At 39.5% G+C, this 27,466-nt stretch overlaps 1 long non-coding RNA gene across 1 annotated transcript; it reads left to right on the forward strand.

Moving 5' to 3' along the window:
• Positions 1 to 729: 729 nt before the first annotated feature.
• LOC107104379 lies at positions 730 to 21,032 on the forward strand. The gene is made up of 3 exons (XR_001482250.1): positions 730 to 832; positions 18,841 to 18,993; positions 20,520 to 21,032. It is a non-coding gene; the product is annotated as an uncharacterized LOC107104379 (long non-coding RNA).
• The last annotated feature ends 6,434 nt before the right edge of the window (positions 21,033 to 27,466 follow it).

A 27,466-nucleotide genomic window follows, 5' to 3' on the forward strand; every position in this document is an offset into this window, starting at 1 on the left:
TCAGCTCATCGTGTTGTGTCATGTTCAGTTTTTGCTTGCAATAACACACTCAGCACAACACAAGCATCCCTTGAGGGAAGTTGACAGATATAGAATGCCACAGAGAGAAATGTGTGAACACCCCCTACGTGTTAACAGCCGTGTACTACCTTCAAAGTCGCAACTATGGACACTTCTTGAGGCAATCGCTTACACTCGTAATAGCAAACACTTTGCAGTAGAAATGTACATTTGAAATAGTTTTCTTTTAACTCCTAATTAGAAATTTCTCTATAAGGATTTCCAATACTTGTTACACAGCCAAGTAAAGTTTTGGATGATTCCGGCCTCGTCCAGAATTACTCATGTGGTCATTTAATGTCCTTAAACTTGAGTTTCGAATAAAAGCATCTCCATTTACAAATCCAACATTATTTATAATAGGGGACAAACCTCAAAAAGATTGCAGCTTTGTTGCAATCTTTATTTTTATTTATTTTTTGGATATAGTATGATTTAGATAATACAATTTGTTTGTGAAATGGCCAACTTGGTCTCCTTTTCACTTAATCAAGGTATCGGCATCAATGATTGTTTTGGTTACCATGACATGATACTGGCACTGACTGGAAAAAGATCTGTATGTTTGAGTGAAAAATGACCTTATCATTGCTTTGCATGTATGAGATGATAAGAAGGGGTCTTTTTCATATGAGGTAGAGACTTCTATAATTAATTTCCATTCATTTGTCTCTCTTGCTTCCAGTCGGTGGTGAAAACCGGCCGTTTGCTCATCAGTCACGAAGCACCGGTTACAGGAGGGTTTGCTGCTGAAATCAGCTCTACTGTACAGGTGAGTGCTGCTGTCTAGAAGTGTGATGGTGTGCTTGTGTTTGGAAAAGGAAATTTTATTGGCATCTTAAGCTCCCAGGGGTGAAAGGTGGCCTTCAAAGGGTTTCTGGTCTTGGTAATTGGCTGAGGTTTTACCCATAAAAGTCCAACTTCCTAATAAAATTCAAATAGCCTTTCAGTGTGTACCACAGAGCTTTGATTTTCAGATTGTAATATGTACCCTCCTGCAGCTGGAGATGAAAAATAGAGGCAGTATGACTACCTATAGAGATAAGAACAGTAAAAAAAAAAGTATTTCTAATTTAAATGAACTATTGAAAGTTTAAGCTCATAGTCGTAAAAGAAACAGAGGTCTGAAAGGATTTTACTTACTTGAAAAAAAAATTTATGCAACCTAAACAAGCCTTATTTCGGTGGGAATGTTGTTTAATTTGTAACGGATTGTTTTAATCCTCAATCTGAAACCCCTCTGTGTAACTTGCCCTCCATCCCATAAAGTTTGAAGAGGATTTAGATTTTGAACTTGTCAGATGATGTCAGGGACTAGAGCTTTTTTCACTTTTCAAGCTCCCTGATTTGGTGCTCCCTCACCAACCCCACAGAGGCAAATGTGAGGCCTTTAAATGTTGTTATTCTTCACGTCCTCCTCTCACAGATGCTGTGTGATCTTATGCTTACAGGACTGCTTTAAGGGATAGGTTTGGAATAAGGATCCAAACCTCCCTGAGAATCTCCAGCTGTGCCCAGGTCTCCCTCTGGATTTTTGTCCTATAACATCTTGATTTCATTTTTAAAAGAAATCAAAACTTTCTGTTTCACTACTTCCAACCTCTGAGGCAATGGTACATTACATGAGCCGCCTCTCTGCTAGCGTAATAATCTTTCCACGTACAAAGACCTAACATTTTTTGTATGAATGTTGAAATGTAGCATTTGATTTCCAGTAACTGTGAATGTAGCAGGATTTGATCTCCAAGGTGACGGCGTTCCAATTTCCTGCTTGTCGATGCTCAAATTCCTAATTCCTAAAAACACTGTTCTGTGTTGGATTTTGAAGACAATAACAGAGTTGAAATGCAAATCCTTGCCGACAAACACTAAAAGTAGTAGATGTAAGACTGACTATCACGTATGTTGCCAAGGAACAAAAATCCAATCCTACATGAAGTTAATCCCATTAAATCAGACATTGGGTTTACCAAGACTGAGTTCACTTTCTCTTCCACACCTGCCTCACTAAAGGAAGTACACCAAAAGATCCTTAAAAGCTACACATCATGCTAAGATCCAAAGATATTCAGAAACAAGTGAGAAAGCTGGTAATTCAGATCAATTAAAATGGGAAGGGTTACGAGGCTATTTCAGAGTCGAGCTACTTTTACACTGCGGGCGATTGCAGCTGCAGAAGCATCTGGTTTACATGCAAAGTCAAAGGTTGATGCGCATGAAAAGGTCCTGCAGCGCATCTCGGGCAGCAGGAGCAGCGCATCTTGATGCATCAGAGCAGCTGAAGCATGTGATGCGCTTCATAGGCAGCAGATGCTGCTAACATCTACTTCCAGCCGCAACGAACAGTAGAGGAAGAGAAAACTCCAGGAGGCGATGGGGCCTGAGGCAGCTGCTGCTCGGGATTCCCAGTGACAGAGCACCGCCGCATGTGAGGCTCTGAGCGGCTCCAACAGTGAAATTATATTTGAAGGCAGATTGTAATCTTGATGAACTGACTGGTCAGACGATGTTTTGAGGTGGATTTTCTTGTATTAAAGTAAATTAAAACTATATTTAAGCAAATATAGCAAAGCCGCTCTCTGGCATTGAACACAAAAGCAGCAGAAGCATCAGAGGAATTTGGACACTTTACTGGATACGCCTCAGGAGCCTCAAAGGTGCTCATGAGGCACGTCTGGCTTTAATATAGAAAAGCATCAAAAATGAAGTCGCAAAAGCTTTTTTGCTGCTGTAATCGTGTGCGGTGTGAACGTACATCTTTAAAGTCGCAGGGAAGTCATATTTAAATGTCAAATCATTCTGGGTTAAACATGTATGACTATATTGTCCCCTGTTTTAAAATTTGTATTGTTTTTTTTTTAGTTATCTTATGCAGGCCAGTTAGTTATACGTCAGCCTGAACACCTAAATTCAGCCTATTATATATCAACGGTCATCTGTCAATCAATTTTTTTTGGTCATAGCATCTTGATTCATGTCGCAGCTAATATACACAACGTTTGAAATAAGAAATTAGAATAATTTATTCTTTATTACTTTCCCATTGAGTTCCGTCCCAGTGTTCACAGGGATGGACGTCTGTGTCCTCAGCAGGCCGTAGAGCTAACAGAACTGGCAGCGTTGCGATGCAAGGGCTCAAACATGTACAGCTGTAAGCCTTCTACACCAAACCAAGCTTCTGCTGCCCTGGTGTCCTTTTTCACAATAACTTCGTCCTCACTTTCCTCCTTCTAAATAAAAGATGTAAGACAGAGGAGACTCATCCACGACCTTCGACACTTGCATGCAACTCTCCTCCTCTTGCATGTTTCCGCTGTCCATAGCGTTCCTTGACAGTGTCGTTTCTAAGTGACCAATTTAGTGCTACTTGGTCCCAATGGAATTTCCCTTATACCCCATTTACACTACCCTTGAAAAACCGTGCCGAGACCGGTCCGAGCTCAGTAACTGAGATAACTTATCGTGTGTAAATGAAAAGCAAACTAAACTGAACCGAGCTAGACACAACCAGACCGCCCTAACTGCAGACCAGTTCCAGAGGTCTAGTCAGCTCGGTTTTTCCCTGGCTCGGTTCTCTGCTCTCAAGAGCGCATGAGCAGAACGCGTCATCTCCGTCTGGCTGCACATCGTGATTCACACTCCATTCCAGTTGTTGGCGGAAATGCCCCTCCGGAAGTTGCTTGCCAACCAACACAAAACAGAAGAAGAACAACAACTATAAACAACAATAGAAATCTTCTCAAAATCCTCTTCTTCTTTTGTTTTATGGCAGTTGGCAAACAGCTTTTGGGGCATTACCGCCACCAACTGCTTGATTTCCTCCTTCAATACTGGCAGTAATACTGCAGATCGTCACTAGGAGGCGAGGAGTCAAGGAACCAAGATAGCGTGATGTGTAAACGGTCGTCAGAACCGAGCCTGGTTAACTGATCCGAGCTCGGACCGGTCTCGGCATGGATCGGTTTTTCATGGGTTGGGTAAATGGGGTAATTGGGAACCTACTAACTGGTTAGCTAGATGCTTCCGAGAAACCGGCAACAATCAAACTTTCTTGCGAATCTTCCGCCACAACAATCCCGCCCCCTTGATAAAAGACCAATCACATTCACTTTATTCACTCGTGTAAAGTCGTGCACCACTCGGGGAAAAATGGTTGGAACAGCCGTGTCCCTACGGCTTTAAGTAGAGGAGCGTTCAGGAGCAAATTAACAAACAAATTCACCTCCTGCCGCAATACAGCAGCTCCTGCTACTGGATACTGGACAGGTAGAATCACCACTGGATGCAAACCTCAAGCTGCAGCTCCAGGCCTCTAGTGGTACTGGGTGAATTGTGGTGGAAACACTGCTGATGATGGGAGTGCATGTGGTGCAGCAGTTAGTGCGCACAACCCATGTACGGAGGCCTTAGTCCTCGATGCAGCTGATACGGGTTTGAATCCGGCCTGTGATCCTTTCCCGCATGTTTCTCTTATACACCCTTTCCTGTCAGCCTGCTGTCGAAAAATCGAGCCGCTAGTGCCGCAAAAACTAAAAAAAACCAAAAAACAAAAAATCCCACTGCTAATGATTTTCATGTTACATCGGTGCCGTAACTGTATATAAAAATGAAAAAAACTCTAGGTCAGCCAGGGTCAGTTGAACAGGCAACAGGAATCAGCAAACAGATAGATGCTCCCCCTGTTTGATGGTGTGGTGACTGTGCTGTCTAAAAAAAATTATTATTTGCAAAAAAGTTGTAATATTGTGGCAAACTTAGACATTTTTTAACACTGTTTGAAATGATACATTCTTTTTTTTATTTGTCTCTTGGTCCTGTGTTTCCTTCTTTATATTTGGATGGTTTACTATTAAAAGATTTTCTTAAATACTTGTATTTCTTCTGTGGTCTGAAGTTTTAGTTTCGGAGTTTATAACCCCGAATCCTCCATAACCACAGTCCTAGTGCAAAGTCTGGCTTTTTAAAATCACTACCTGTCTCTAATCCTTGCACTTTCAATCAACACCCTCTGGCCAGTCCTTAACTGAGGGAACAGGGCATGTTGCTTCTAGCATGAACCACAAGTTATGCACAGAGCTACTGATAAATTCTTTGTATTCTTGTTCTATTTGTAGGGTTATTTTGTTAGATAATGTTTTATGACCCAAAAGGACGAGGAGTGTTTGGATAAATTTGGCATAGTTGTTAATAACGCCTATTACATTTAACTCTGAGTATTTAGAACTAAGTTTGATTCACAGGCTTCTGTCTGTCCTTATCAACTATATCCACACAGGTGAAGATTTTATAAATATATATATATATATAAATATATATATATATATATATATATATATATAAACAGTTTATTCTTGTTATTTAAGGTAAATGCTTAAGTTTATGTGTAAAAGAGAAAATTTAATTAAGCTCAGAAAAACTTTCTGATATAAAATAGAACTTTTCTTTCCAATGCTGTTTTTGTAACCTAATAAAAGACACCAGATCATTAATCTAAGCTTAGAAACCTGTGCATTCATAACCTTATTAAATAGAGGAAGGAATAAAGAAGCCAAGTAAGTCATTAAAAATATAAATATAAGTCTAGGTCTATAATTGTGTTTTGTTGAAAACCAGTTGCGATCACACAAGGTGTCTTTGTTTTCCCTCTTAATTGCCTACAGCTGTCAGCTTTCACTAAAACCATCCCAAATCGGTTAAGGAAACCAACCTATAGATTCTGTCCAAAACTCAATGAAGAAATTTTCTAGTTAAAGAAGTTGTATTTTACATCAGTGATACTTACTGCACAAATGATGAGGATTCACACCTGAAAATAACTGAACAAATGATAGAGCAACTAAAACAGGCCTAAAATCGCCGGTAAACAATGTAGGCTTTGCAAAATAGATGAAAATGTGGGATATAAAGTAACAGAGCCAGGAAATCCGCCTCTAAAATGTATAAAACTGGCTTGATAAGATTTTCAAGGCTTGAAACTCTGAAACACCTGGAGAAGACCCTGGGAAATGCTAGATGTAGCTGGGTTTTGACAGCTGGCTGGTCCCCCCCCCCCACACAGGGCCGAAAGCCTTGCTACAGGGGAAATAAGGCAGATGAGAGACCTTTATTTGGGAGAGGAGGAGGATTTACAGAGAAGCTTAGTGTCCAGTGGACCTTGAGACAAGAGAATGGGGACCTCTCCTACGAAAGAACTGTTCACTGGGAAGGAAATGTGGATGAAAACTATGTGGTGGTCTCAAAGAGGCAACAAAAGAAGCAATTGCTGGCTCAAAGGCTCGGCAGGGCTGAAAAATAGGATTTAATAGTAGATCAGAATGTTAAATTCATTCAAAACGGTTATCCTTTTCCTAAGACGGGCTTGGAGGAGAAATACAGAGATGATGAGACACAGAAACTGTGTCCTTTACCGATGGCAGCAGGAAGCTGTATAAAAGTGAAGCCCAGTGGGCGTATGTGTTAAAAAAAATGGACAACCTGTGTGAAAGCAGATAGTGAAGTCAGGCGTGGGCACAAAATGGGAATAACTGTACAGGATATCATACAGTCTGGGAATTCTGGGAAATGCTGTCCCTTATAACTAAACAGACACACAGGTCCCCTTGTTGCAGTATGGTCTTTTTAGCTCCCATCTAAAGGAGAGGCTCGCCTATCCCCCTCATTCTGATAATATATCTGTTCATATTTCCAAGGGTCTATGCCGCGGAGTAGCCTTTTATTTTGTTTAAAAACTCCAGTAAGCCGTATCCAAAGCCCAGCTGGCTTATGCAGATTCTCTGGAGTAGGATAAGTGGGTGTGAGTGGCTGGGCTGTTCACAGCTGGCTATCTAACCATTGGCTGATTTGACACAGGAATGGCTGAGGGTTAAATAGGGTCAAAGATAGCAGGTTGATCTAGATAGAAGTCCTTTGATTGAGTGCTAAAGAGTTAAACCATAGTGAGCCATTTAAATTTAGGTGCGCAACCACCACAGGCTTCTCCATACCTCAAAGGTCCCAAACCAAATTGCTATTGTAAGTATATAAGCTGCTGAGAACGGGCATCAGATATAGAATTGGTAGTTAAGTGAGACTTCCACACACACACAGGCATGCTGGGGCCTCTTCCTGATGGTAAACTGGCATATGGTTTTACTGCTGAGGTCACCAGTTTGGCTGTAAAGCTTTAAACAACTGTCTGTAACAGTGACTCAGTCCCTCACTTGAACAAGAGACTGGAAGAGTTAGAACTGGATTACTAAAGTCAACATCCTTTATGCAAAACATTGGGGTATCTGAGGTGCAGAAAGATTCTTGATACTGAAATTGACTGTCAAACGCATCTCCTGCCAAGCCTGCATATTAAGCAACTCACCCCCATCAGGAGGTGAAAGAGTTCAACCGAAAACTCTTATCATATGACACCATCTTCAGGAATGTGAAAGTTAATAACAGTGAAAGACAATGACAACAAATGACAATCTGTTCAGTGAGGAGGAATCAAGCAGGGAGCTGCGAGTTGGGCGATGTTGTGATATGACATGCTGCTGTAAAGTTTGCCTCAGCTCTATGACTCATAAGAGTCAGGTGCATAAACAGCAGCTTTCCAGTCTTCCTACTCCACCCTAATGATGAACCCGATCCCCATCTTAGGCAAACGTGTACACAAAAGCTGTTGACATCCAGCTTACACTGAGACACGAGCACTGCCAGCATGTCTCTGTGGGTCCACTCCCTGAGGAGACATCCTTCATCGCTGCATGAGAGCAATCTTCAGATGCTTTTCTTTCATACTGCAGGGCAGCGTTTAGCGAACCGTGACCCAGAACCATTTAAACACATTGCAGATTTAGTTAGAAAGCAATCCTGATCAAATCAAGATGAGGGTTTCTGACGGGAAATGAAGCCAGCATCACTCAATATATTAAAAGAGAAAAACAGCAAATAGCATGTTGATAAATATTTACTAACATCCTCATAATCCAAAGGGAAATCTTTATGGCTATACAGCAACCAGAGGCTTCTCATGATTGGTGAACAGCCTTTTGCATGTTTCCACAGGTATTGTCATCATTTATCTTGAGTGATGAGTATGATGCCTTCGAGGTTGGAAGGCATCCTTACAATCACAGGGGTATGGAAAAAAATTGACTACATACTGAGAGGTATTTAAGTTTAAATATGGAAAAACCTTTAAAAACAACTTGTTTTAAACACAATCTTGATGACTAAAGCTTTATTTACACTACCCTTTTGAAACTGTGCTGAGGTCGGTCCGAACAAGGTAACCAAGAAAACTGTTGAGTGTAAATGGCACACACAACTGATCCGGACCGCGCCAGACACAACTGAACCATACTAAAGGGCTGGTTATGGTTATGTTCCCCTCAGCAGTGTCGCAGTGAGTTTGTCGCAGATATTTTTTATATATGCCCAATACTGAAGCGTGGTCTACGCTATGTTATTCCACACCACAACGCAAGAAGGACAATCAAGAACTAGCTGTGGGTCTAGAGACGGCCGAGGCGGTGAGGAAGTGGAAAACGTAAGGGGTATGTATTTACGACAATGGAGGGACAAGAGGGCAAAATAGAGCTGGAATCCAGGTGGAAACAGTGTTCTCGCGCACCTCGCTCTTCTAACTGGTCCAACTTCACACAATGGCGGTCATACAGATAAAACACGCCGGAAGGTACCAAACAGGAAATACGCATAGTGTAGAGCAGTTGTAGATTTGACCAATCAGAGGCCTCCACTCTGCGGCGACCTACAATTTTGGAGAGGTGCAGCAGAGTGTCTGCGGAAGGGGCGCATATCTGCGTTAACTGCGAAACACATGCAGACGACCTGGAGTATAAACCAGCCCTAACATGGTAATAGTTCATCAGTAGGGCTCGGCACGGTTCAGTTCAGGCTCGGTTCTCTGATAACAAAGAGCGCATGAGAGACTGCGTCATCTCTTTACAATCAGCCTCATGAAATTGCAGACATTCATAAAAATACAAGTTTCCCTACCATGCCACACGATTTCCAGTGATGATTCTGCTTAGCATTGTGATGAGCCTCAACATCTGTCGTTGTTTCCTGTGTCTGTAAGCCCTGATTAGACTATCGTTTGTTGTATCCACTACCCAAAAGCTGAATATGTCAAGTAAATTCACAAAGGCTGCCTTCTTCGCCTGAGTCTCTGCAAACTTTTAGAATGATAAGGGCGCTGCCATGTTGATTTGCTTGTTTCCCTCTAGAAAGCAGTAGTACAGTAGATCGTCACTAGGAGGCGAGGAACCGTGCTAGCGGTGGGGAAATGGTTGTAACGAACCAAGCTCGGCGTGGAACGGTTTTCAGAGGGTAGCGTAAATGGGGCTTAAAACTCAGTCCATGCTAACTAAGACAATGCTAACTAGACTAGGCACAATAAAAGCTCAAAATCATATTTGAAACTTAGTTTTCAACAAAACTCTGAATGCATTTAACAAGTTGGTGTTACTGCTCAGAATACATTTAACAAAAAGTAATCTTTTTGACCATTTAAATTTTTATTTTAACAAAAAGTCAATGACAGCTTTCTGTGAAAGGGCTGCATGTTGCCTTGAATTTTAACATGATTCAAAGTAACCTGAAAGGTTTAAGTAAATCTTTCCTGGATTAGAAAATGTTAGCAACATTTAGATATTGTGATCAGATTGTGATTATAACAAAAAGGATCTCCAATAATCTTAAGTCCTTTTTCTGGACTGATATTCTTTGCTAAAGGATTTGAAGACATTTGTAAAATAAAAGAAGGCTACTTCTGGCTTCATGGTTTGAGCTTTACATTTTTCTTTTACATTATTTTTCTCCCACAGTCACCATACTACTGAATTTAGAGTAAGATTATTTGACTCTTTTTTGATCTTTTAAACCACAACCAACTACCAATTAATATCCTTCTGTGTTCATTATGCAGTCTTTTATATAAATACACATTTACAAAATAAATAATACTGCAAAAATCCAAGGTTTACGAATAGCTTTGCAAAGCATTATAATCTTAACTTAAATGTACCATGTTTATTTCATTTAACTAATCCGTCTCTTAATTTCAACAAAAAAAATAAAATAAATAGGCACTGAATGAAATACAGGTAGATACTTTTGCTTTTAAATCTAACAGCAGACTAACCATCAGAGCTTTAGCAGCTCCATTTTAAATGTTAACCCTTCCTTTAACCGAGCTGCTTCCGGTTGCTGGATGAGCTTGAAGGAGTCCTAAGCACCCACACATCCCAAAGTGTGACAAGTTTTCTCCCCGTAAATCAAGTCCTCTTACTAGCCCATCACAGGCACCTTTCATAACAAAACAAACTCAAAGCAGGGGTAAAGCCAAGACTTTTACGACTGCTATGGAGCCACAGGATGTACGTTGGACAGTGTAAGGAGATGATAAGTTACAACCATCCAAGAGGAGAAATTATACGCCTTTGGTGAGGGGAGGACAGTTAAAAATGCCATGAATCTTCTGATATAACTTTAGGGAGACGTGCTTGCAAAGAGCACGTTTTTGTTATGGTTAAACCCGGGACGTCGTCCTGATCTGTTTATTACCAGGCAGCTCATGATTGGCCAAACAAGGACATCTTAGATCAAAATCGAAGCAACAAAAGAGGAAAGTCTGAAGCAATAAAAACTGCATAAATATCATAAGAGGGTATGAGCCGTGTTTTAATTCTAAACACTCTCAAGCTTCAAAGAAAGACGATCTATCTCTAAAAGAGCTAGCTTATAAATGAGTAAACTTATCATTTTACTAGAAGAGTTTCCCAGACAATAATTATATGATAAAACAGGGATACACACCCGGAGCCTTGCCTGATTTAAGTGGCAGCATGGAAACTTTGGCCGGGCAGAAAGATCAGCTAAGTCTCACACAGGAAAGTTAGCTGTTGAAGTGGCTTTTCCCTTTGCAATTTAGGCCCTTTGATATAGATATAATATTTATCATGTGTACTCTGTTCAACAGATCAATTTGTGTTGACCAGATGAGGAATTCTGCTCTCTGGTCCTGCACTGGTTAGAGTCTAATCCTGGGCTCCTGGTTGGTGGCTGCTGATGGTAGTTGGGCAGGGCGACAGCTCTGGTGGCCACAGCTTTACTACTCATTGTGCTGGAGGGCTGTTATTTGATGCCGGAGTCGTTCCACTGGCTGCAGAAGAAATGTCATGTTTACTGCCGTTCCCATACACACCCAAACCTAATGAGCAGCGTGGAACTCTGCTCGTGCTCTCCGGAACAGTCTCTGCTGTACGGCTCCTTTCTGCCGGGTCCCATTTAATTTCTGTCACCCATTTTTCCCCCCCATGGCCCTGCTGTGAATCGCTGACTTCCAGCGAGTTAAACCACTCAGTTTTTATGAAGCCTGTTTTCCCAGCCGCTACACTCATCCCATGATGGGGGGGCTGGCTGGCATGGCCTCACAGAATAAGGTCAGCACCATTACTCTACCTCCGCATTTACAGGCAGTCTCTGCCAAAACATAATGACCGATGGATGGCCCCCACAGAGACACACATACATCAAACTATAAGAGTGCTTTATAAAAGCAACCATTTTCCACCTCCCAATCCCAAACCTCAGAGGATTTCACTAGGATTTAAGATTTCGACCAACATAGTGGAGCTTACCAGTGAGAATTGTGAAAGAATTTGATTCGTATCACCATAGAATTGATCTCAATACATTAAAAAAGACAAAATATTGTGATTTTTAGTAAATTACAGCTCAGGAAAACCTTATAAGATCCTGTTGTTAATCTGCTGCGAATGGTTTAGACCAGCAATGCACTGCCAGCTTGTGGCTGAGGCTTTGAGAGTTACATAAAAAAGGAGAATGAAATGGATATTTGCTTTTACATATTTTTTATACTTTAAGATCCATTTGGTCATATTTTGAATCAATACCAATATTGTCTAATAAAATATTATGATACTGATATTTTGAATTTATAAAATTTAATGAATAGAAATATTGCGATGTTTGACAGATTTCATTTTGCTGTACGCCTCTAGCAGAGCTCAACTATAACTGGAAATAATTGTAATATGTTTAAAAATATCAAAGGATTGCTGTTAACATGGATTTAAAAACAACATTTTTACCTAAAACAATGAGGGAAAATGTGCTACATCTGAACCACCACTCTAGCAGATAACGCCTGTAGCGCCTGTAGTTTAGGCAGTCAAAGTGGAAGTAGACGGACTCAAACCCTAAACATTATGGATACCAAAATAACTAAATGATCTTCTGATGAACAAATACAAAACTTTTTTTTTTTTTTAACAATAAGTTTANCCAACTTTCTGTTTTTACTTTTGGGTTTCATTTTTTGATTCCTTTGGGGCACGGGATCTGAGGGCCTCTAACTTTTTCTTCGCAGTAATCAGAAGAAGCCGAGCAAAGAAAGCTAAAGAGGAGAAAATTTATAAATAAAATATCTTTTTGAACCCTCATTTTTTGTCTCGTGTCCTCAAATATGTTGTGCCCTTGGTGGACGTAACAGGCTAACGTTGTTGTTGCAGTGTTTGGTGTTTTGAACCCGACAGTCTAGCATTCGTCTTCTCCCTCTTTACCAGTTTTAGTCATTTCACCTGGTTAAGACTAATGTCTGCAGTCTAATGGTTCACATTAAATCCAAGTGACTCGACTAGAGAGAGCGATGTATTTTGATGTAAACGATAATTTTTTTTAAATGATTTGAAGTGGTAGACGGCCTTACATTTTTTACATTTGCACAACAACAAAAAGACAGGGGCTGTGGTATCCAATTAAACATCAGCAGGGCCTATGTTTGGACCTGAAGTGTCTAGGCCAGTTTCTGAAGCAGATAGCCAAAATTCTTTGTTTGTAAATGGAGGATTGGCTCACATTCATCAGTCATATCAAAGCTGTTGCATAGCCAGCATCTTTTGGGTTTCGTTCGCCGGCCAAGATAAAGCACTTACAGTCAGTAATCTATGCCTTTGTGACCACACGGCTGGACTACTGTAACACGCTTTATTTTGGTGTCAGCGGGTCTTTAATCACAATTCTGTAAATGGTTCTCTTAAAAGGAAACGTACACGTTTAAGCAGATTTGACCAGTTTGGGTTCACTTCACTGCAGCCAATCCATTTTAGGATTCCCTTTTTAAGGTCTCAAAATTAGGAATTAAGTCTTTAAACCGCCAAGCACTGCTCTACACTCTGAGGCCTTTACAGCTTTAAGTGCCAATTTCTTCTCTTTGGTTAGCTGACCTTTTACCCTTTAGTATGGATAATATTGTACCAGGCCTTCTGTTTTGCCATTCCTGTTCTGCAAAGATCTGCAGCCAACTTACATGTCTATTTGTAAATCTTTTTGAAAGCACGTATTTGCTTTTATGTTGAGTTTATTTTATTTTTTTAAACTTTTTGGCTCTATTCATGGCTCTCATTATTTCCATTTATTGTGCATGGTGTTTTTAAATAAAATTGTGTTAGAGTTTGATTTAGGGACAGTTTTCTGCAGCACTGAATTTTATTTGCAACTTCTGATGAAGCATGGAAAGACTAACTGCACTGTATGATCGTTAAGACTCTGAAACGACTAGAAAAACCACAAAGCCACATCTTTGACACAGTGAAACATCTGAACTATAGCTACTGCTTATAAGTATTATCCTTTATTAATTTATAGTTTCTTACTTATTTCACTGGGATCTAATTTCGAAATAAAGATCTAAAGCTTTAGCTTTTGACAGAGGAAAATAATGTTACCCTCATCATTGGTTTTAAATCAACAGCTTGTTATAGGGTAGGTGGTGTTTAGGCTATATGCTGTTGAGAAAGAACAAACATGTCACCTTGTACTAGTTCCTGTCAGCTGAAAGCTGTTCAGACCACAGGGACTGGTATAAAAGTGAATATTGCAACCTTGCTGTCTCTGTCTCACTTCAACCCTACAGTCTGTGGGTGTTTCTGACAATCAAACACGATATGATCAGTGCAAATCGCCGCCTGAAAAGTATTCTTAAACCTCTTTGCCACTCCAGGACACAAACATATTGCTGCTCCTATGTTAGCGTATTTTTATTTTGACATTTAACTATAATACATATAATGATGCACTTCCCCAAAGCTAAACAATGATTTGAATGAAATCTGAGTTGTGTGGCCGTTCCCTGTCCAGTTTGGTGGCAGACAGTCAGACTACTGTATTTTCCACCCACTTCCAGTAAATTTATTTAGAGGAGATTACAGATCTCATCCAGACTAAAGAGCAGAGTCTACAGTAAAGTCTGTCTGGTTTGTCTGCATGCAGAGAAAAGGTTGTTGACTTCTCATAGTCCAGTTGGACTTGAGGTCTCACAGCAGGACCTTAAACAATTGGAAAGGATTAGAGCAATTTTTAAAGCTTTTTCTTCTCTTGGTAAAATTCACCAAACAAATCCAACACAAAAGCTCAAATATGCTCCTAATTGACAGCTTAAAAAAAAAAAGACTATTTTAGAAGTCTGGACTCAACCAATTGTACAGACAGACTTGGTTTTGTAAAACCAGACCCAGTATGACATTAATGAGGATTAAATAAGATTCATGAGCTTGAAAACCCCAACGTTTTGTTTGTTACTCCACATCGTTGACAGTATTTAAAAAATATGTGTGCACAAATATTGCATTCAGAAGCCTAACATAACCACAAACCTTTTTTTATTCTGAAATCATGACTACTTTTCCATCCACTCAAATTCACCTGCCAAATAAAAAGCTGCCTTTGAATACCTTACATAAACCCTGAGGCCACAGAAATTTGTCAGCACAAGAAAAGGATGCTCAGTCCAGGAAGAAGGGTATACAGAGGAGAAGAGCAGAGAAGGGTTTGTTTGACGAGTATTGTCATGTTCATTAAAGCTGATCAGAGTAAATAAACTGGGTAGAGCAGGCTGCATGTCCCGAGGACCTCGGTCTAGTACCCAGATAGAGGAAAATCCCGCACAGCAAATCAAAACAGGTTTAAAAAATCAGGAGGAGAAAGGTGGCCATGCTTTTCTTTTTCTATACTAATTCGGTTATTATCTCTACACATTAAACTAGCTATATGATCAGCCTCCTTTTAAACATTCACTTTGTAAAGGTTTTTACCACTACATATATGTCAAAACAGTTCTGATCCATTGTTGATTAGAATCAATACTGACTAACTTCTCTAGCTGGATATGGGGTTGAGGCCAGAGACCTGCACCGGGTCAGGTACCCGTATAAAACGTACATCTACGGGTAGAAATAAAAAAATATTATTTCACAGGTGGGGTCATGGGTATAACTGAACAGCATGCGAGCAGGTATCATGCAGAGTTACAGCATGAATGAAACTTTTTTTCTATTTTGTTATTTATTAACTCTACAGCTTAAAAAATAAATTGATACAAGAATATGCAGATGACAGTATTTTTTTAGGTATCAAAGCCAACCTTACTTTGGCCAATTTACAGCTACTAATGTGTGAGCACACCGCACACTGGATGTTAGCGTGAGGCAATGTTCTTTACTGCCTCTTTTATTATAAACGGCTGTGTGTACACTCCTGGCCGGGTTTTAAATGGGGATAATTGTGGGTAACAGGTTGGGTCTCGGTTCTGGACTCTACGGCTGCGGGTGGATACAGTTTTTGAAAAATCAGACCCGTGCAGGACTCTGGTAGAGGCCAGTGATTTATAGCCTTTTCATTGGTTCTATTTGCCTAGGCTCAACTTAGCTCAAACTATTTATTTAATCGATTATCGAAATTATCATCAACTAATTTAGTAATCGGTTAATCATTAACTTGAGTATAGAGACTAAAACATGCCTTTCGCTGAAAGAGCAACCCACCCAAAGCAGCTATTATACCAAAAATTATTTAAAAAAAAAATTGTATTCAAGATGACAAAACCTTTTTTTGTCCATTAATTTGCTCTATTCAGAAATTTTCGAAGTTTTAGTGCAGTTTTTGCTTCACTTGGCTTAAATTTTCTGTAAAATCTTCTTTAAGGAACCTTTTGCCATCTGATTGTTAATCAAAAAAAGAAACAACAGATTAATCAATTAGCTAAATAAGAGGGAGTCTTTATAGACAGGGCTGCCAGTTAGATATATCGCAACTGCTGATACAATAAGACAGCTTAAAAAAAATGGCGTTTGGGAGGAATAATAAACCAACAAATAAGAGGTCAATTTCCTTTAGTTATTCTATCTAAAGCTAAATTCTTACCAATTTACCATTCATTTCCTCAGCAGCATACAGACTAGCCCTGTATGCTCTAAAAAAGTATGGTGGCAGACTGTTATTGAAGAGATCCACAGTTTAGATAGTCTTTATATATCTGAGAAATGAAAAGATTAGATTAGATTAGATTAGATGAGCTTTATTGATCTCACAGCGGAGAAATTCACTCGTCACATATTGGCATAGTAATTAAAGAAGGTGCAAACAAAGAGGAAAATGGTGCATTAAGAAAAATATAAGATGAGGCTGTTCCATATCTCTGTTATAACTCACAAATATTTCACCTGTCCGTCAGCTCCTTCTGAAAAGCTCCAGTTGCAAAGAATGTAGTAAGAGCTCTGAGTGGGTAACATTGAAGGAGCTCCAAAATGATAGGCTGAGCAATAGAGATGAGTAGTAAAGGTGAGTTAGCTAATGACCGGAGCAAGTGAGCTGCATGTTGCCTTGAGTCTGAGCCAACAGAAGTGACAGACGTCTGTATAGGTGTCAAAAACTTACATGTTTTTGTTCTGTAGAGGCGCTTTCAGAGGTGCAGCAATGCGAGCTGCATGATTTTAAAGTGAAAACAACAATGGAAACGAAGCTAGGGTTGAAAATCTCAACTTTTCTGTTCGCTCCATCATGAAAACCAATTTTTCAATCAAAATGTAAGGTGGTAAAAAACATTGACATAGAAGTAAGTAAGTCTGTTAGTGGCTTTTGAAAAGCTGCTTGAATTTAACCCGCAGCAGAACATTTAAATCAGTAATTATTCATCCTGGAAAAAAGTAACGCTCTTGGTTTTTAATAGAGTTGCACCGATCCAGCACTACAATGGTGGTATCGGTATCGGGGGAGTACCAACAAAGAGGTCACCGATACCATTTTGAGAGCCAAAAGTTTATTCAACTATTGTCACCCATTCCTGGTAAGCAATAGTTGAATAAACGTTTGGCTCTCAAAATGGTATCGGTGACCTCTTTGTTGGTACTCGCTGATATTGATACCACAATTTTAGTCACCCATTCCAGGTAGGCAATAAAAAGTTCTACTGGATTCACTTTGTATTCGTCTTTTTCCTGCTTCACAAAGGTAGGCAGCAGCTTGACAAAGCCATGATGGCAATTCTTTTACATCCAAGTAGTATGCAGTTCTTAATATATATACACATCAATTTCAAACAGATGATATCGTTATCGGCCGGTACTGCACAGCCAGGTATCTGGGGCCAAAAAATGGCATAGGCGCAACACTATTTTTTAAGATGTTTGTGGTTTTTAGCTGTTGATTGGCTAAAACTGAACTTTGGTTGGTTGGCACTAACTGGCAATTCGCCCAATCGGCTACGGTCTACCAAATGTTTGAGTTTCTATAAACAATCAATCTGGATTGTTAGATTAAAAACTAAATCTGCAAAGTTTGTATTTTTCCTAAGAAAAAAAAAGCACAAAAGAAAACCCCCTCATTAAGACTGACATTTTGCCAGCATTATGTCATTTTTTAATAGAAAAACATCTTAGTAAAGTAGGCTTGTTATATGTCAACCAGCATAGCAGCCAGTTTGTGGATTCAGTTTTTGAAATGTTATCGATGTTAGGGTTTCTGTCTGTGTCCATCACCGAGACGCTTTCATGACGCTCTGAGTTACTCACCGCTCAGTTTTATGTAAATGTTATGCATGTTTACCTAAGTCATCAGGGGGTTTGTCCCATTTACAGTGGAGCCATGGAAAAGGTCAGAAGGGTTCACACAGAGCCACGTGTCGTTATTTGTTTTGCCCTTTAGCCAAACAGTCTGAATATTGTCCAACTTTAAAGAGCCTTGCTTTTGATCACTTAAACTTTGAAACAGACATTCTGCACATGTTGCCCAGATCTAAAAAGCGACGCGGCCCCTACTGATAGTGTAGCAAAGCCAGCTGGGAAAAGCTCCATCCCCCTCATATCCAACAGTGATGGAGATTTTATTTATTTTTGTCTTGGGGGGGGGGAGAAGTCCTCATCCAAATGACTCAATCAAGCCATAGCTTGTTGTACAGGGGGTTGACGTTCTCTCCTTCCTGCTTCCAACTAGATAAAATTAATCATTGACTCAAACGAAGCCTGCTGAGAGAATTTCCAATTAAGAAAACTTCTTATTATTCGAATGTCATTATATTGTTAAGCTAGGAGGAAAAAGTTCCTCACTGGAAATTTTAATTTGTTGTCGATTACCTTCTGTTCTCAAGCTGCGTCTCTATCTTTGAAGCCAAATCTTCCCCCATATTTGTTCCAGACTACTGCTTTAGATTCTTTTTTTTTTCCTTTAATGTGTTGTGCTTTTACTGCCAAGATTTAAGCCTCCTGTGCAGGCATGTGTCTGCATTTCATTACCGACCTCGTCAGAATCATTTAGGTACAGTATGTATCGAGTATATCAAAGTTGTGTTTGTGTCTGCTCTTTTTAGTTTGCTGTGACAAAATAATTCCTACAATCCATCCCAAACATTGGCTTTAATGAGCAAAAACTGACTGATTGAATTTGTTGTTTTGGACTGACAGCAGCTGTTTGTGTGTTTTGTCTTCACAGGAGGAATGCTTCCTTAACCTGGAGGCCCCTATCGCTAGAGTCTGCGGTTACGACACCCCCTTCCCTCACATCTTTGAGCCCTTCTACATCCCAGATAAGTGGAAGTGCTTTGAGGCAATCAAGAGGATGATCAACTACTGAATCCCCTGTAATGTATGAAACATGCCAAGGCTTATCATAAAGAGATATTATGTTAGAAATGCATGCCCTTTTTTTTTATTTTTATTTTTTTCAAGTGTGTTTAAATACCACATATTAACAACCTGTAATTTGTGTTTGAAACTTGCTCTCTTTTTAAATGTTTGCATGACCTGTCATTAACCAAACAAACATGGGGAAGAAGAAGCTAAACATTTAGAGTTGTGGTTATCTTGGCCTGAGAAATCCCACTATGTCATCATTTTATTAAAAATAAAGCATGAATGATAAAGGCTATGTTGGGAAAACATAAAACATTGTGATTACACTTATAGCATTTAAGAGGAAAGGTAGCAGCTAACCAGATCATATTTTTATCTTTAGGAAGTGTGACCACCTGCTAAAAAAGCAGAGGTATCAGACCAATTGTAGATATGGGATAAAGGTGTATAAGAAGGAGAGATTCTAGAAGAGCAACTAATGTGGTTCTTGTCCTCATAACACCTCAAAAACTAAAATATTAAAGTCTCTCCTTTCATATTGACTTTATTTACCAGTAGAAAACATTTAAGACATTCGTCAGACTTCTTTGGTGCTGAAATTCCAGCCAATGCTCAGAAACATGGCAGAGGTATATCTGAGACCGTGGTCGCTTCTGTTAGCATCTTTAATGTCCGTATCTGTGCAGTGCGACTGGAAAAAGGTTCAATGTTCAGAGAGGTTCCCAGGAGAAAAACCTTTCTTCTTTTTTTCTCCTGAAAGATGGAAGTGTGATTTAGTTTACAATGTTGCATCCAAACCATAGATGAGATGATTGGATGTGATGCATAGCCCGACATATCTGCAAAAGCGCCTTTTTCAGGCTTATCTTTTCATTCTAGTTCTCAAAAAATTGTTCAGTGGCTAAACGGAAGAGATTTGATGAAATTTCAGCAATTGCAGCATGAATCAGTTGATTTAAATAACTTTTAATCCTGTTAAAGATAAGATCAATTCCCTGCCTACACAATTGTCCATGAAGGGGATCTTCAACCATAGTCCTGAGGACTGTTCTGCATGTTTAAGATGTGTCTCTGCTCCAGCACGTCTGAATCAAGTGATTGACTTATTATCGCTCAAGGGCTGCAGATGCCTTTTAATAACCCGATTATTTAAGTCAGGGGTGTGGAGGCACTAAAACATGCCTAGAACATGCAGAACAGTCGGTCCTGAGGATTAAACTGGGGTTTGCGTACGTTTCAACAGAAAAAAAAGAGTCATGCAATGATTACTATAGGCTAGGTCTGTCTGTTATCATCTGCAGGGATAATAAGACCTTTTAACTTGGGACGGTCAGTGGATCAGATTGCTCCAGAATTCCTCTTTGTCACTGCATAATGAGTTATAGTTTCACACTGCTGGCTCACAAGGAACAATGACACTTTCATCTAAATTGCATTCAAACATATGTCTCTTTCAATCCTCTGCACTCTGCTAAATCATAATCTATCATATTTGGAAAGCCAAGTTCTGTACTCATTGAACCATCTCTTCATCTCCAGGGCCAACTTCTGGTGGACCTGAACTCCAAACTCTCCATCCATCCAACCAGGAAAGAGCAGCCAGAAAAACGCTTTGTTGACCATCCAATAAAAACACACTATCCAGATGGCCTTCATGTTCTCCTATCCTCAGTTCAAAAGTCTGTTACCTTATGTCCACACTGCAGAACCTTGCTGTTTTTGCAGAGGAGAGAGCCGATCAACGGAATCAGCAGTGAAATGTAGGCTTTAGTTCTTATATAGTGTTGAATTTAACAGCAGGGGAAACACGTTTGTTTTGATACGTGACTGCCTTGTTTTGTGTGCTGTTACCCGCTAACCTTACCAACTATTCTCTGATCTGTTTAGTTTCAAATGACATGAAGTGTATCCATAAATATGGTGTGATTTTTAATCAAAATAAACTTAGACATTTGTTCACAACATTCATTGGTTGAGTTTTAATGCGTGGCTCGTTTGGTATCTTTAAACCTACAAAAAAAATAGACTTACTCAGTCACAAAGCATTCCATGCATGGATTATTTTGTTAAAATTGTTGGACTTTGTAATAACCAATTCAAGCTGATGATATGTACAGAAATAAAGTGTGACCAGCTGAATGAAATGTACTATTTAGTTGCTTTCTAAGTTTACATGAAGGCTGTGCAAAGAACAAAAGCCATCAATCTTCCACCACTTCCTATGTGCAATTCTCTTCATTTCTGTAGAGGATTCACAAGCTAGATTACACCAAATGCACATCGAGTTTAACCGGTCCAACTACCGTATTAGCCTCTGCTACAGCTGGTCACCATCTGCTTTTGACAAGCGTTTCCCTGCTCTGACTTTAATTTATATAAATATGTTATGCAAATATGATATATTCAAACCCACCCCAGTAGAGGTGGAAAATGTATTATTTTATCAGATGATATGCAGACTGTCCCAACTGGCTGTGTGTTAGGAAGACAAGTGAAAGTGTGAATCAAACTCATTGGTCAAATGGATACTCTGCACGTATATGGAATAAATTCAACACAGCTTCCATTCGTCTTTGTGGACGTCTGTGTCTTCAGCAGGCGTAGAGCTAACAGAACTGGCAGCGTTGCGAGGCAAGGGCTCAAACATGTACGGCTGTAAGCCTTCTACACCAAACCAAGCTTCTGCCGCCCTGCCGTCCTCTTCCACAACATCGTCGTTCCCGCTTTCCTCCTCTAAATAAAAAATGTATGACGGAGGAGACTCATCCACGACGTCCGACACAAAACTCTCCTCCTCTTGCATGTTTCTGCTGTCGATTAGGGTTCCTTGACGGTGTTGTTTCTAAGTCACCAATTTCGTACTACTTTGTCCCAATGGAAAATCCCATTGGGAACCTACTAGCACTAAGTTGCTAACTGGTTAGCAAGATGCTTCCGACAAACCGACCACAGTCAAACTTGCTTGCGAACCTTCCGCCACAACAGTCTCACCCTCTTGATAAACAACCAATCAATCGAATTTGCAAATGCAATGGTTGGAACAACTAAGCTAAGAAAAAAAGGAATGAAAAATGGCTGAAAAAATTAATAGTTAAAATGAAGTGATGGTCTAACAGTTTATCATGGATTTTTATGTTCCAGAACCAAATTTTTTCTTAAGGCATTTGGAAAAAGGTAAAATCAATTTAATCATCCATCCATTTTCCATCACGCTTATCCCGACTCGGGTCGCAAGGGATGCTGGTGCCTATCTCCAGCTTTCGAGAGGCAGGTTAACCGTAGACAGGTCGCCAGTCTATCGCAGGGCAACACAGAGACAAACAGCCACTCACACACACACAACTAAGGATAATTTAGAGAAGCCAATTAACTTTACAGTCATTTTTTTGGACTGTGAGAGGAAGCCAGAGTACCCGGAGAGAACCTGTGCATGCACGTGGAGAACATGCAGACTCAATGCAGAATCTTGGAACCTTCTTGCTGCAAGGCAACAGTGCTACCCACTTCTCCACTGTGCAGCCTCGATTTGATCAATTTAAAGTATTTATAATGTGTTTAAACCTATTCACAATGCAAATCCAAGAGATAATCAAATCATTATTTGGTAAAATAATATCTTATTGAATGATTTGCCTAGATGGAAGTCAATAAACTTCAATAACTGATTCTTAACCTTCTGTGATTGCGCTCGTAGCCAAGTAGCAAACGTGAGGGTAGTCATCTTAAATGTAGATGTATAAATGTCATGAGCATATGAGGAAACTAGTAACTGGTTAAATGTACTCAGTTATATTTACATGAATAACTTTTTTAGAAAAAAAAGTGTACTTTTAGTAGTTTTACAGCATTGTCCTTGAGTAAAAATATTTTTAATTATCCCCACTTTTTCTGATTCCTGCATTGTTGTTGATTCATATTTTTGCTTTTGCTTTTCATCAGTTCCAACATCAGATCAGATCTTTACATGTGTGCCTGTTTTTTTCTGTGCTAACTGGTCCTGGATCTGTAAGGCACGTTTTTTTTTTTTGAAAAATGCATATCCATGAAACCCATAATGTGGAATTTGATAGGTCAGATTACAAGATAAGTGTTAGTCAGCCTCTTGAAAAGGGCCATCAACAAGCAACAAGAAAATGTGACGTAATGAACCACTTTATTTACCTGCTGTTAAAATAAATTCTCTGGTGCTGCCACTGGTCAGGAGCTTTCTTATTTTAAGAGCGTGGCAGAATTGCACACGCAATTAGATCATTTAGATTTAGTATATCAGACCTTTTTTTTTTTTAATCTCATCTACATTTCAGTTTAATATGTATTTGCTTCAGACTTTCTGCTCAATCTTGCCTAAAAAATAGATATTAGTGAGTGGATAATCTGGTTGAATAAAGAAATTAGTTTGCTTTTGTACATTTACCTATTCCTTTGATAATTTAATGCTGTGACCTATAAACAAGTTAGCTGTTGCATTATTTGATTTAAGATGTTGAAATCAATTCAACCTTCTAAAAGTCTCATCCTTCTGCGAAACGTCTACCCCTTAAAACCTGTTCTGTGGGAGAATCTGTAAAAAAAATGATTATACATAAAAGTGAAAATAAAGCCAAAAAACCCCACAGAAAGTATTTTCTTAAAAAGGCAACAGTGTTTCCGGTTCGTAATAACTATAAAATTGCATAGCAAGTTTAGCTGAACATATGTTTGTTTGCAGGATGGAGATGTAGTCAAAGGATGATGCAAACGTAACCTTTATGGATCATGAACTGATCCGATTTGATTTGAGTCCTGACCTTTATGCTTCTCTCAGTCATGCATTCATTATGTTGGTAGGATTTTAAACTAATGACTAAAGTTTGGTGAAAACCAAATCAAAGCTTTAACAGCGTAGTACAGAAATCATTGGACATCTGTCCAGTAAATAATCATGTTATAATTATGGAAATATGATCCATTTACATCTATAGGGTAAAACCAGGACTAATGGGATTTTTGTGTTGTTTACATTATTCCCCTCATGAAGGCCGTGTTTTCTTCCAATGATGAGCCCTGGACAAAGTACGGCTGTAGGAGGAGAAGAAAACCTTTAGGTCAGTAAAAGAGGAGGAGCTTCGAGCCTGAAAAAAAATTCAGCTCACAAAGCAGACACTAGGTTATGACCAGCCAGTCCTTCAGCTGACCTATCAGTCACACACCTGTCCCCGAGTCCACTGCCTGTATCCAAGTATAAAAACCAATTGTTTTATATAAATGTCAGTCAGGGAATAAGACTGACTGGATGGTGCTTTTAAATGTTATCCTTCTCTACATCATTAGAGGTGTTTAGCTGAAAAGTGAGATAAAAACTAAACCAGGATTGGGATCTTTTTCTCATTGGAATTTTAATGTTTGGAGATTTGGATGAAAATCTTTGGACTGGTTATGTTCAAGTTAAGAGTCTCCTGGTTTTAATAAAAAACAGCCATCCTAAGCTTCTTCCAGCGTAAAGGTTTGGCTGCATCTTCTTGCCATTTGGAAACATTCTTAGATCAAAATGCATGACCAAATGTGACTTTATTCTTTTATCTGAAGAACGTCTCCTGAAATGTGTTGAACGCTCTAAATGGAAGATAAATGCCTGATGTCCTACAGGAAACGGTGTGACTGATGCCTGCTTGGTTTCTGAATGATTTACTGAACCGATGATCGAAGGGGGTATTTCAAACTGCGGCTTGTAAAAAAATAAATGTTTTTTGCAGTTGTTCTGATCAAACTAGACTGTTTTATTTCAGGATAAAAATGACCAGATTTCAATCTGCAAGCCATAAAATATCAACCCTATGTGAACGTTCAAAGGCAGACTGTCTTAGAGTTGTCTCACATCATTGCAGCCCTTTTTTCATAATCATAAAGAGAAATTGAATTTGCAAGTTTTGCAAAAAACTGTTATATCCTTTGAACATTCACTGAATTCATGTTTTTAAAATTTTCTATGAAATAAAAACATCATGGTTGATCAATTTCAGCCACTGAAGGTTCTGCTAACCTTCATGCTTTTTTTAAGAATTGCAGGAAAACAAACTTTTGAGGTTAGTTTTTGAATTAAAACGCTGAGTGTTGTTCTATTTTACCATTAAAGTGACATATTTGAACTTACAATGACCTCTCATAAAGCCTATTTTTTCTTCCCTGAAGTTTAAAGTCACTTCAACTTATCATTATCAGTTGTCAGAATAACTGTAGCTGTTCGATGGTGGTTTAGTGGTTAGACAGCAGGGTATTTGTTTGGTGGAGAAGAAGCCACAGAGGTTGCTGGTTCAAAACGCAGACTGTCTCTGAAACAAGAGGTGGCGGCTTAAAAGACAGATGAAAAATTCCCTCACTGATGGACTATAAATGCTTAACAACTATGATTTTAAGTTTGCAATAATAGATTCATAGTTTGCACATTATATTTTCTAAGTCATTGTGACTTTTATATTACCGGTAAATGAAAAAAAAATCAGGATACATGCTTAGAAAAAAAATGAATTCAGTTTGGAAAAATGAACAACAAATATAAATGGTTCAGTTTAAGGCCTAGACTCAAACCTTTCCTGAAGTTTGTTGCCTTTAAATTTAGAGTTTTGCAAACTTTTCTTTCCATTTTTTGTCAGTTATCAGTTATATTTTTTATTTTGCAAATTAGATCAAACTGAGTAAGATTTGATGAAAAGCTAAAGATTATTAATTGGATATAGATCCTGGACTTTGACTAGGCCGTTGTAACATATAAAGATCTGTCAAACTAAAACAAATCCATTGCAGCTTTGGCCGTCTAGCCACATGTATGAAACTCTGGACCATCACAACCGTTCATTGGCCCTCCAGGGCCAATAACGGCATATTATATGTTAAAGTACAGGCATATGGTTCTTACAAACTGGCTAAAAATAATAAAAGAATCAGAATCAAGTTTATTGCCAAGTAGGTTTGCACTTACATGGAATTTAAATTGTTTTTGATAATGCAGACGAATCATATACATATACAGAATGTATAGCTATATACAACATAAAGCATACAATATGCTTTATATAATATATAGTACCGGTATATAGCTATATAAAATATACACAGTAGACAGTGCGTTAATGTAACAAAGAAGGTCTGGAGATGCTACGTTGGTGTAGCTTCTAGGTCCTAAATAGGGGAGGGAGAGAGGCAGGGGTCTCTGGGCCTTGTTAATAAGGCTGGTAGCGGATGGTAAGAAACTGTGTTGTGGCGTGAGGTTTTGGTTCTGATGGACCGCAGCCTCCTGCCAAAGGGAAGTGACTGAAATAGTTTGTGGCTGGGGTGCGAGGGATAATCCACAATCTTCCCTGCATGCGCCTCAGAGTCCTGAAGGCGTATAGACCCTGGAGACATGGAAGATTGCAGCCTTCTCTGCGGACAGAATGACACGCTGCAGTCTGCCCTTGTTCTTGGCGTTGGCACCAGCGTACCAGATGATGATGAAGGAGGTGAGGATGAACTCAATGATGGAAGAGAAGTTGTTCACCATCATTGTCCTTGGCAGGTTGAATTTTTTCAGCTGCTGCAGAAAGTACATCCTCTGCAGGGTTTTCTTGGTGAGGGAGCTGATGTTCAGCTCCCACTTTATTAGGTCCTGTGAGATGATTATTCCCAGGAAGCGGAAAGACTCCATAGTGTCAATTGTGGAGTCACAGAGGGTGATGGGGATAGCTGGCGCTGAGTTCTTTCTGAAGTTTACAACCATCTCCACTGCTTTTAGAGAGTTGAGCTGCAGGTTGTTCTCCCTGCACCAGGTCGCCAGATGATCAACCTCCCACATCTAGGGGGACTCGTCACCCTTAAAGATAAGTCAGATGAAACTTTAGAAGCTTGACAGACTGATGACTGGAGGTACAACTGTTGGAGTACAGGCAGAAGGGCAAAGGAGAAAGAAGACAGGCCTGGGGGGAACTGCATCTGCAGGTGAAGTCAGGTACACTCAGCTGGGAAAGCTTCTCCGGAAGCAGAGCTAGGATGATTGTGTTGAAGGCAGAGCTGAAATCCACAAACAGGATCCTGGCGTACGTACCTGCGGCATCCAGGTACTGGAGGATGTAATGAAGAGCCAAGCTGACAGTGTCCTGATAAAAATGGGAGATTGCTGTAATACCAGAGCAGTGTGCTTTAGTCAATGAAATTGTGAAATTAAAAGTTTGACTTATACAGCTGCCCCCTGCCCTTTTTTAAGACTTGATGATGAAAGCGGCCCAGTATAAAAATGAGTTTGACACCACTGGTCCAGGGCCTGAGTCTTGCTAAAAGGCAAATCTCACACCAGTCTTAAGTCTTTTGTAGCCCCTAACAGGTTTTCTTCCAGCATTGCCATGAACTCTGACCAGCCGCTCTGCTCTAAGAGAGGAAACATTCTTTCAAAGCAAGTAGGTGGATTTTTGTTGACGTAAAATGTTTAGTTCATAGCCAAAACCGTCTACTTTGCTCTCATCCAACCATATCACCTT

Source organism: Cyprinodon variegatus, unplaced genomic scaffold (genome assembly GCF_000732505.1).
Source record: "Cyprinodon variegatus isolate N-32 unplaced genomic scaffold, C_variegatus-1.0 Scaffold1713, whole genome shotgun sequence".
NCBI classification, from domain to species: Eukaryota; Metazoa; Chordata; class Actinopteri; order Cyprinodontiformes; family Cyprinodontidae; genus Cyprinodon; species Cyprinodon variegatus.